The sequence below is a fragment of the Ceratina calcarata genome, unplaced genomic scaffold (genome assembly GCF_001652005.2).
Source record: "Ceratina calcarata isolate Rehan_Ccalc_2016 unplaced genomic scaffold, ASM165200v1 scaffold123.2, whole genome shotgun sequence".
NCBI lineage: Eukaryota > Metazoa > Arthropoda > Insecta > Hymenoptera > Apidae > Ceratina > Ceratina calcarata.
The window spans coordinates 91,768-103,052 of record NW_017133297.1 but is presented as its reverse complement, the minus strand read 5'-3'; the positions used below and the strand labels follow the sequence as shown (position 1 = coordinate 103,052).

Sequence of the window (11,285 nt, the reverse complement as noted above, 5' to 3'; positions counted from 1 at the left end):
ACGTTGTCGTCGTCGTCGTCGTCGACGACGACGACGACGGCCCCGGAGGGCTGCCGACTGGCTCTCGAGTGCCGGAAAGTTTGGCAGGCCTGGCTTTTTATCCCTAGACCAGACGTAAAGGGTCGTACTTACATACTCCATACCCCATTCCTTCCTTTTCCGAGTCTACTTCTAACCGGGCCCGGGTGGCGCCCTCCCGCTCGGCTCCCCACCCCGCCCGTATCCGCCACGATCTCTAACCCTCGTCCAAAGCCGATATAGATATATCCGGGCGGGGTTGCCTTTCGTCTCGTCGAGACATTAAAAATCCCTCGCTTACGAGGCCCTCGAAAAGGGCGCGGCACCCGTCGTCACGCTGTACACAGCAGCTACTTCGTTCCCCACCCCCAACGACATCTTTCGTCGGTACACCGCGTCTTGAGGCAGGCTGCCACTTATCAAATAACCCTCGACAAAAGTCGCCGCGAAAATAGGCTGTCTTGCTGTCTCCTCGCGGGCGTAGCCGGTCCCTTTAACGAAGAGTTTTCCTAACGGGCGAAAGCTTTTCGCGCGTCGAGATGCCAGAGAAGTTTCTTCTCGTTCTACTACTGATGCGTGATTTACCGCCGCTCCGGGGGCTCGCCCCGCCGTTAGGGGAGCATCTACAATGAGCGCACCTGTTCTACCCTACCGAAATGCTCCCCGTATTTCAACGAGGTCTGCCCTCCTAGGGTCGCTGGGGTCTTCTCATGGTAATTGGAAGATATTCAAAACAGATCCACTCTAACGTACGGTCATCAATTCGCTAATAATTATTAGATGACAATTTTATTTTCGTATCCCCTCGTTTTTTCCGATTTTGTTTGAAACGGATTTGACGTCACGGGTTTCTTGCTCCCGGCAAATGCGCCGGATTAAGAGATTCATTAAGGCATCAGGGAAGATTCATACACTCGACAGTAAGCATCTCCTTTCAAAAGCAATTTACTATCTCTTAGTAGGCGGCGCGGAGGGAAGACGGTGGATATAAATCGGGCCGGAATTTAATGATAATTCCGCGGAACTGCTTGACACCGCAAAAAAAAGAAAAAAAAGGAACTGTACCCGGCTAGCGTTAATTTAAATTCTCGAAATTACGGCGCGGCCGTTGGACACAGCAATTACGCGAGTTTTTCAAAAATGTACCGGCTGTAACGAACGCGTGCATTTATAATTTTCATAAATAAGAGAATGTGTAATCGCCGCATTGTTAACGCACCGGCGCGTTAATTAATTCCGAAAACACGACACATATTAACAATTACCCGCGGCGCCCGTGCGAGAATAACGTTCAATCAGTTATGCGGATGGGATTTATAAAAGATGTACGTTTGAAACTAACTTTGAAATTTTCATTTCGGAATAAGTTGACTACAGGCTGTCACAGAAAAAATGTTAGAAACGGAAATGTGTGATTCTGGATGTGTTTCTGAACAACAGTTCCCTTTGGTGAAATGTAAAATGGGGCATGGTTTTTGAATTATTAACGAAAAACGTTGACCAATGAGAGCAGGCGTAGGACCCGCGCTGACCAATGGCCGAGTGTCACAGTCCGAGCCGCCATTCCATTGGCTGAACGGCCCCTACGCGCGCTCCCATTGGCCAGTGTTTTTCGTTAATAATTCAAAAACCGTACCTAATTTTGCATTTTGCCAAAGGGAATTATTGCTCAAAAACATCTAAAGACTCATCCCTTTTCGGCTGTAACGATTTTTCTGGGACAGCCTGTGTAACGAACTTTCCGCGACTCTACGGCCTATGAGAAATTATTATCGTTTTATCAACAGTAATTTATTCATCAACGTTCGCTCGGATTCGGTAATAAATTCGCAGCAGGAGATTAACGATAATAAATGTACGGTAGCTTTTCGTTTAAGAGAAACTCTAAAATGAATTAAAAAATATAATAAATCGATTGCACGTCAATGTTTTATGGCGGAATAAATTTTGGGATTCCACTAAAATCGGATAACGCGTTCGTTCGAAAAATTTATCTCGCGTCATTCTTCTCCCGGACAATCCATCGATCAAGGAAGCGAAAAAAAAAAAAAGAAGAAAACTTTTTGATAAATCCTGCATTTCCAATTTGACTTTAATATTCAACTACGCATTAATCCTCCCCCTGCCTTTTTTTTTCGTACACTATACAGATAAAAAACGATCATTTTAAATCATTTTTACGTTACTACCGTCGTTTTTCACAGAGACTCTTTCGTTTTTACTAGCAATGCTGACGTATTGTTTGTAAGCGTACAAAAGCAAAAGACCTCAGCGTCGAGGCATGGAATCGAGTCGCTTCCGGTGCGAAAATCCCTTAGGGACTCGATTCCACGTCCCTTCGACCATCATCAAAAAAACATGTTTATGCCCGTGCATTTTCGGTTTGTCACCTTCCGACACGAATTCCAGGCGAACGCCCTCCCCTCGGTTCCCAGCCAACCGCACACCCTTTGCCCGGGGATCATGAAGCACGGGTCGCGGAGGAAATTGCAGGAAGCTACAACGGTATTTCGTTTCCTGGCACGTCGAAGCGGCTTCGTGATCATAAGACTTCGTCGGTCCGCAAAAAAAAAAAGGGAGGCGAGCGAAACTAAAAGAAAATATAAAAATACACGAGCGGAGGAAGAAGAATAGAAAGAAAGAGAGAGAGGAGGGAAGCAACGGTGTATCGGTCGGTTCAGAACGCGACCTGGTTCCCGGAAAACAACGGGCACCATTAACGGGTTCCCATGGATCGCGTCGAACGATGCGCCGCACGCGAAACACAGCTCGTAATCGGAACATCGTGCTCGATCAGTGTACCCCGATAACGTTAGGGGGGCGCGGATCATCTCTTGCGGTGCAGCTTCGCATTCCTACGATAAACGCGCCACTGTTCCTTGGCTCATCGCGTAGCCTCCATGTACTTTCTCGTTGAGGACGAACGTCCGAGGTAGAAAGAAGCCTCGAGATGGATCGTTGCGTCTGGTAACGATTTAACCCCCGGCGGAAAATCACCAGCCGGACGATCCTGACATTTCTTGTTATGCTCGTTGGGAACTTCTGCTCTCCAATTATATTGTTACATAACTTAATCTTTTTTTTTAGTTAATCTCTCTCCTCTATTAGCTATTCAACACCGATCCCGTCTCGGTGTGCCGGATTCTCATCCCCGGGAATGACCTTTAACCTATTAAATACAGATTTATTGATGAAAACTGATGACTAAGTGAGGGTAGACCTCTAAAACAGAAACGTAATAAATTACGCCCTCATGTGAGGTAGATATGCTTGACCTTGATGGCGTCAGCAGATTTCAACAAGACTCCTCTACTGGGTCACAAGTATGTGATGACTTAAGGGGGTTAGGGATTTTTATTAAGTGATGAAAAATTCTAGTTGCTAAATGATGAAAATTTGGGGATTCTGATAGTTTCCATGAATATTATTATTTTAGAAATGAGAGTCTCTTAATTTTGGTTTTAAATATATTTGACGTAACGTTGATAAAAGATTCAGGCTTGATTAATATTTGAGCTCAATGAAACCTCTGGATGTGGTTCCATTTACTTCAGTAGAAATACTATTTCATAACTGTAATTACAATTTTTTAATTTCGTATTAAATGTTTTTAATATATTTCTGAAAAATTGACGAATATAACGAATGTGATAAGAATTAGATTAACAATTTTATGAAAGCATCTTTTAAAAATGCAAAATCAAATTCAAATCAAACCGTCCTAAATATTTCACAAAATTTGATAGTGTCATTAATTATTAAATAATTTAGAAATCCATGTATTGTACAATGTATATAGAAATTGCTAAAAATATCAAAACTAACACGCAAAAAGTAAGATTTTGACGTTTTTTGCTATATTTTATCGATAACCAGGTAAAAATAGTGCAAAATGGCATGCAATGGCAGTCAAATCTGGCGCGCTCTGGATACAATATGGACGATGAATCGTAGTTACAATGCCTGTGTTTATAAGCGATTCTTTTATTCAAAAGAGATTGTTTTCATTGAAATAATGACCAGACCGCACCAGATTTGAGTTTCCTCTTTCTGAGGTACCTTTCGACCGGAAAATATTCTCATATAAGAACGAAAAGTGTATTCTCGTAATTTTTTGGCTAGTTTTGTTGGTAACATTGAGTCTACCCCCTCAAGGCATCGCACGCCTTTATAAAGAGTCCAGGCGATGACTTTGACCATTTCACGGACTATAAGTATTAACATTGACAATTATTGCAAGAGTTTTATTTTCGTTTCGAGGTTAGAGAGAAATTGCCGCGAAGGCGTCTGAAATTAGCCAATAATTCACGGCGTTGCTTCGGCCGAGTTGAGTCAAAGGTCCAACCGGAATATCGATCAATCCACTCATTGCGATTGTTGTTGGCGAGATACCGATCCATAACCGACAATTTATCTCCTCGCTGCGTCACGAAGCGGCTTTCTAACTCTCTTTAAGAGAGAGATCCTCCCCGTCGAAGGGAATGATCTCGCTGTGCGACCACGTCCGCGGCATCTCGCGGTCGTGAGAAATTCACGGGGAGATAAGGAAGAAGAAGCGAGATGAGAGACTCGTTGGTCTGCGATGTTCTGGCATTGTTCGCCGCTGACAAAGCTCCTCCTATCTTCGGGCATTAACGCAATTAACGGATGTATCCTACAGCGCGGGCCTCAGAAGACGCTCGCGTAATGGCGTTCGAGAGATCCACACAGGGCAGACGCCGCACTTACCGAACGGTATCGTAATTAGTATACAAAAGCTACCCGCCGCGTAATTAACTAGCCACCGTCAATCTATAGGCCACGATCCATTTGTCCCCTCTTTGGACGGCTGGCAATTCAACGTAGCCATTCTACGCGTTGTCCCGTTTCGCGGAGGGAGAGAAATTGAAAAGGATCTTTGCCGCTGGTACATCTTTATAATATGAGATATTAAAGAGCTCTTCTATGCCATCGGGCTCGACTCGGACCGCATGAAACCATTTTAGTATTATCATGTAATAAAGAGACGGTTAGATACCGTATAACCTTTTTAGAGGCCCGTTTCTCAGGGATTAATGAGAGGATTTAATTTGAAAATAAGCACGTAAGAAGATTCGAGATTATTACCCCGAATTTCTGATCTCCTTGCCGAGCGAGAATTAGATTGGCACTCGGACATTAATAACCCTGGCCGCAACCATCCACGGAATCACTATTTAATTTGTCATAGTGTTTACGGCTTGACACTAACGAGATTTCCGCGGGCAGCGTAATAATGACGCCACCGTTGGATTACTATTTAATTTGTCATTCCCCCGCATGATCCCCGTATTTCAGAGGATTCCGCAATTCACGCGATGGTCTTATTTTTATTCTGTTTTTCCTCGAACTTGGTCCTTTTTATCTGTTTGCGTCCCTTAGAAGTACGGCGATTCCCCGCGGAAGAGAATCAGTCTTGCCAACCCTCAGAATTTCTAATCTACTTTTCGATAACAAATTTTCCTGTCGACTCGCGGAAGTTCGTAGGATTCTTTTTGTACGTCGGGAGACGTTCGTCAAAGGACGCGTTAATTATGAATCTGATCGGACAGTTTTTTATTTACAACCAGTTGAATTCGAATTCGCGGCGGAGCGAGCAATTTATCAACAGCCAATTACACGGGCGGCGGTCAATTTATCAACGTAATTGAAGCCGAAAATAATAACATCGATAATCATCGGGACTCGTTAAACATTGACAAGGCACCGGCCGTCGCGATACTTTCATCCCCGCGGTTCCACGGAATTCGTTACCGTCGGAAAACCACAATTTCGAGGGTGCGTCGCATTTTATATTTATACAATACGGCCCTGGAATAATGCCTGTCCACTAATTCGCGACGACACCGCGAATTATTTAATAGGATTGTCAAGCCAGTCGCCGAAACAAGCGGACTGTTCCAAAATTAATTAACATCAAAAAGTAATGTAGGCATCAGTGGAATTGTGTTTCAGCAATAAGAGAGAATTATTATACGCAATATTCAATCTATTATAAAGGTGTCTCAAAACTAGTGTAAGATATTGAAATGGGAGGTTCCTGACATGATTTTAAACAACATTTTCCTTAGCGAAAAAGTTGTCCGAGGCGCGGTTGAAGAGTTATTAACAAAAATCTCCGACCAATCAGAGCGCTCGGTTGGCGCGAGCTACGAATCGGAAACGTTGGCTCGAATCCTCGAATTTTAATACATTTACGTTTCTTATAACTGTATATACAAATCCTCACAATAAGAGACGAGGCTCGTATCCAGCAACCATTAGAGAACTAAACCTTAATTTTACAAAGCTAGGAGTTAATACTGTAGATATTGGATAATACAGAGACATGGTAAATAATGGGAATAGGTAAATTACTCTTGTATCCCGGTTTGCTATGCTGGACAATTCACAGACTTCCTGCGGACACGATTCCATTCCCAGAACCAGCGAACACGACTGGCAGCGAATTTTTACTACTCCCGTCCCCCCGACCCGCTCTGTCGATTTTCCTATTTGCTCCAATCAGCGAGGCCTCTCTTTCAGCACCGACTGATTCATACCCTGGACCCTTTTAAATCGTTCAACAGATTAACTTAAAAGCTCCTTTAGAACGCGGCCTGTTGTATCGTGTCCAGCCTTTTGTACCTCCGATTTACGCGCTTACTCTCGCAGACCGCGAAACGAGATTCCGTTTAAATACCCTCGGACACAGTACAAAACGAACACTGTCAATCCCTCTGTAACACGGGTTACCAGTTGTATCATGATAAATATAACATTTCAAAGAGTCATTCATGTTATTTTCAATAATTAAGTACGAATGGGAGGATTTCAAATCATTCCCAACAGACACTATTACTCAATACAGACATTATTATTTGATAAACTTAACCTAACCTAACGTAGCTAATGTACACAGGGTGTTCCAAAACTAGTGTAAGATATTGAAATGGGAGGTTTCTGACGTGATTTTAAACAACATTTGCCTTAGCGAAAAAGTTGTCCGAAGCGTGGTTGAGGAGTTATTAAGAAAAAAACCGCGACCAATCAGAGCGCTCGGTTGGCGCGTGCGACGAATTGGGAGCGTTGGCTCGGACGCCCGGCCTTTGACGCGTGAACAACCGCTCCGCTCAATACGAAGCGTTTTAAGAAAATTACGAATAATAATCTACATGAATAACAATGCAAGGAAATAACAATTAACACATTTAATCGTTATTAAAATAGAATGGATGGGTAAATGATAGATTGTTGATAGGTTACGTTGTGGAAGAATTAATGTGGGAAAGTAAACCATTCTCAACGACGATTTGACTACAGAGTGAGTTTAAGGAGGTTCAAGAAGTCTAGACGTTTTTGATTTTATAAACGAGGACCCTCCCCCTGTTTGTGTTGTGTTTCAGATATTTAACCCGTTCGAGTGGACCGGGTCCACCCCCTCTCGAGAGGGACGTTTACCTTGCGAGTCCCAGCGAGTCTCGTACGGAGATTTGCTTTTTACTTGAGAATCTCCACATAATTGCTACTCCCTACAAGCTCTCATCGTGTACTCTTTTTTTATAAGTGATACACCCAGAAAGGGTTAATCATCGTTCATATTCATTACTAAAATACTAGATTATTTAGTTGTAATTCGTTCGAGAACCGGATTTGTGATATGAACGAGTTTCTAAATCGGAGGTTAACATAATACGGCATGATTTCGCGTATTCGTCGACAAGTACTCCGTCTAGTCTGCAAGTTTTACAATTGAGGATGTACGTAGTTTCTGGCGAACACCGCACACGGCTTTCTGCTCATAGTAATCGCGCTATTAACTATGATCGCAGAGAAATGGAGTCTAGTACTACCAAGCGGAATACAGCTATCTATGAAATTCATAATCACTCACGTTCTAATGCATTTTTAATAGCAAGCTAATCCGTAGAGATCGAATGGGGCTACTTTCGAACGTGTTGACGGCCACATATGGAAATTGTCTATCGAACTCGTAAAAATTCGTCTGGCGAGAGAGGGAATATTGGGCAAAAAATTTTTTTCGTTTCGCCGCTCGACATTGATCTCCATGCGTGCCATATGATCGATATCTCGTCGAAATGCCCCATGCGATTGGACGTAATAAAAAAAAAAAAAAAGATAGAAAGAATCCAGAACGGAAAGAGAGAGAGAGGGGGCGGGGAGAGTTTCCAAGCGACGCAAGGAAGAAAATTGATACAAATCGAATCGATTTCATATTCCTTGCTAAACAAGGATAAGGATATTCGATTGAAATGTTTCTGTGAAGCATTCAAATCGGAAAATATCTCGCGAAAGAGGATTTTTTAACTCCAACGAGTTTCCGAACTGCTCGATATTTCGTGAATGAAACGCGTCGACAGGCCGTCCTGTTTTTCCGATTTCCCGTGACGTCTTATCGATCGTTTAGGGGCACCAAGGCGACTCGATTTGCCGGTTTCATCGTATCACTCTTCCTCCTCTTCCTCCTCGTCAATCGGGACAAAGGTTTAACGTCACGTAACAAAATATACGCGGGACGCGACGTGCGCGAAATTTCGCACAATGGTTTCCAGAAACAAAAAAAAAAAAAAAAAATATAGTATCCTCGACATTGTTTGGACGGAACAGGATTTCGAACAGTCTTAACAAATCGGATTTTACTACTCGATCCTATCAATTTTCACAGATTTGCTCATGCACGAGTTAACGTTGTTACAAAGTATTTCGCCAGCACGAGTATTGTTACACAATTGGCAACATCGGACAGTGGCATGAAATTCAACTAGTGATTACAGTTGCCCACAAACGTATCTCCGAAGTAGTAATAAAAAACAAAAAAAAAGAGAGAACTAACCCGTGTCGGTGGATTTATATAAAATAGAGTAAAAATGAATTTTAATACGCGAACATCTGAGAGGTACAGAATTATTTAATTGGTGCTGGTTGTCGGTTCGCTTTAATTGACAGATTAAAACGAACAGATAAAATTTGGCCACGATCGTGAAACGACGACGCTTTAAGCATATATGTACGTACGTACGTACGTATGTATGTATGTATGTATGTATGAATAACAAATATGTATACAGACACGATATTATTATTACGGAATGGTCGATCGCGAGCGGGTCTCCATATTCATTGTGTTTATCTATCTCTGTGCAAAGTTTGCGCTCTGTCGTTCTTCTCATTTTCTCTGAACGAGCGCGGGACCCGCTCGCAAATAAATTACTGCCTGATAAATTAGAACCGCCCTTCCGCACGTACACTCACACGTAGCTCTTATACTACACGCGATACGAGGTCCCACTGATATACATGTGTACGCGTGGGCGTGTGTATTCGGTCACCGAATTGATTCGGTCGCGACGCGACGCGTGCGGCCGCCGCGGCGAATTAACGTAATGGACGGGGCGCTGACTTTCAAAGCGACCCCCCAGCACGAAATCTCGCTCGATTTCTCTGTAAACAACGATTAAAAAAATCTCGCAAAAGAGGAGCTAGAAACCTCGACTCCTTCCTCAGGTTTATAATATATCGCCTCTAACCACGTTTCCGGTTCAGTAATAAAACGACGAAGATTTCGCAATTTGACTATTAATTAATTATTACACGCTCTCCCTGGGGGCGCTTTTAACTAAACGGAATTTCATGAAAATCAAGACTATTCGATGGCGATATTAAATCTGCTCGGGAATAATGAAAGCAATTCAATGCTCGGGACAGCAATCTCGTTGTTAAAAGCGCGCCCGTTCACACACGCAACCCGCGATATTTGATTATTCGTTCACTGTGTATAAAATGTTTGAACGATATTAAATTCCGGCGTCGCGTTTAATTGGAAATTATTTACGTGTTCCCTAACTTTGAGATTCTGCTTTTAAAAGGCACCTAGAATTAATTTCCTCGCGGACGATAAGCACGCGAGCTTCCACCTCCTCCTCCCCCATTTTCACATCGAGGTAAATAAAAATCATTATGATGACAATTGTAGAAAGAAAAATCGAGTTCCGAAGTGAAATACGGTGGCAGCGGACATCTTTTACAAAATGTCTGGGGCTCCTCGGACTGTTAAACCCCTTCGTTCCTCTAGCGTAAACATCGCGTAAAACGTTTCCCAGCCGAGCAAGTTTCGTTTCTCTTGGTATGGACAGACCGCTTCTTTCGGCACGGTAACAGGTTCCAATCGCGTCCAACCGACACGGAGTTTCCTTTTGCGACGAGAAACAGACTCGTAACGCGTCCCCGCGTCGCTTGCAGAAACCCGAGCGCGCTGGCATCGTGAAAGAAATGACGCAACGGCCATTACCGCGGGCAGCATTAGGTTCGTCGAAGGTGGAGGGTCTCGCAATCATTTAATTAATGAATAATTAACCATGCTGGGTCCTCATCCATAATCCTGATCGATATAGCCTTTTAAGTTAGGTTAGGTTGTAGGCGATCCAAGATGGATGACGATTGTGGATAAATGGTCAGTATGTTGGATTTTGGAGATCAAAATGGCACTTAAAAGGCTGTAATAGTGAGAAATTTTAAGAAAATCGAATTCTTCTTTGCATTTTTCGAAAGTTTATACTTTTGAAAATGTCATATTAAAATTTTAAGGTTGGATCTTAACTAGTTTTTAAGTGGCAGTCTTCTGTTAATCAGTTAATCTAATAATCAGCCTTCTATTCGATGGAATATTTTTTTTAAGAAAAATTCTCCAGAAGCAATTGATTTTATGGCAGGCAATGGGAAATCAGTTTCCCCAAATTTTTGCGGTGGGCGCGGTTATCGGTAAGCCACGGGGATTATCTTTCGTTCGCTGGTCGGCATGTCTGCGCGGGCTAAATAGTTGCCGGTAAGTGGTTTTCGAGACTCCGTAATACGACTCGTTAATCGTGTCGGCCGCCGATTTGTCGCACCTCAGCGTGGCCGCATACACGGCACGTACAAAACGGGCGCGATTACGCGTGCACGGAGACCCGGGGCAGATTTATCGGTCGGACGCAGCTCGCACGTGAAACAATCCCGTGAACGACGCCCCCGGCGTGTTTACTTTCGCCACCCTTCGCTCTCTACTCTACGAGGACACCTTCCGCGACTCCTTAAAAAATGCGATTCCTGGTTGGGCCGATTTGTATCTGTTGCAACGTCTAAGGGATGTTTTACTCATCTACTCGACGACAGCGATCGAACCATATTCAGGTTTCATGAATTATGGCTCGATTTCTTTGACACATCGTGAATTGAGGATGTATAGGCTATATACTTAAGCAATGCTAGCA

General features: G+C 43.2%; 1 protein-coding gene across 1 annotated transcript in view; it reads right to left on the bottom strand.

The window, feature by feature from the left end:
- PlexA (plexin A) overlaps window positions 1-11,285 on the bottom strand; it is a 73,826-nt gene that overhangs the window by 22,348 nt on the left and 40,193 nt on the right. The window lies entirely within an intron of this gene.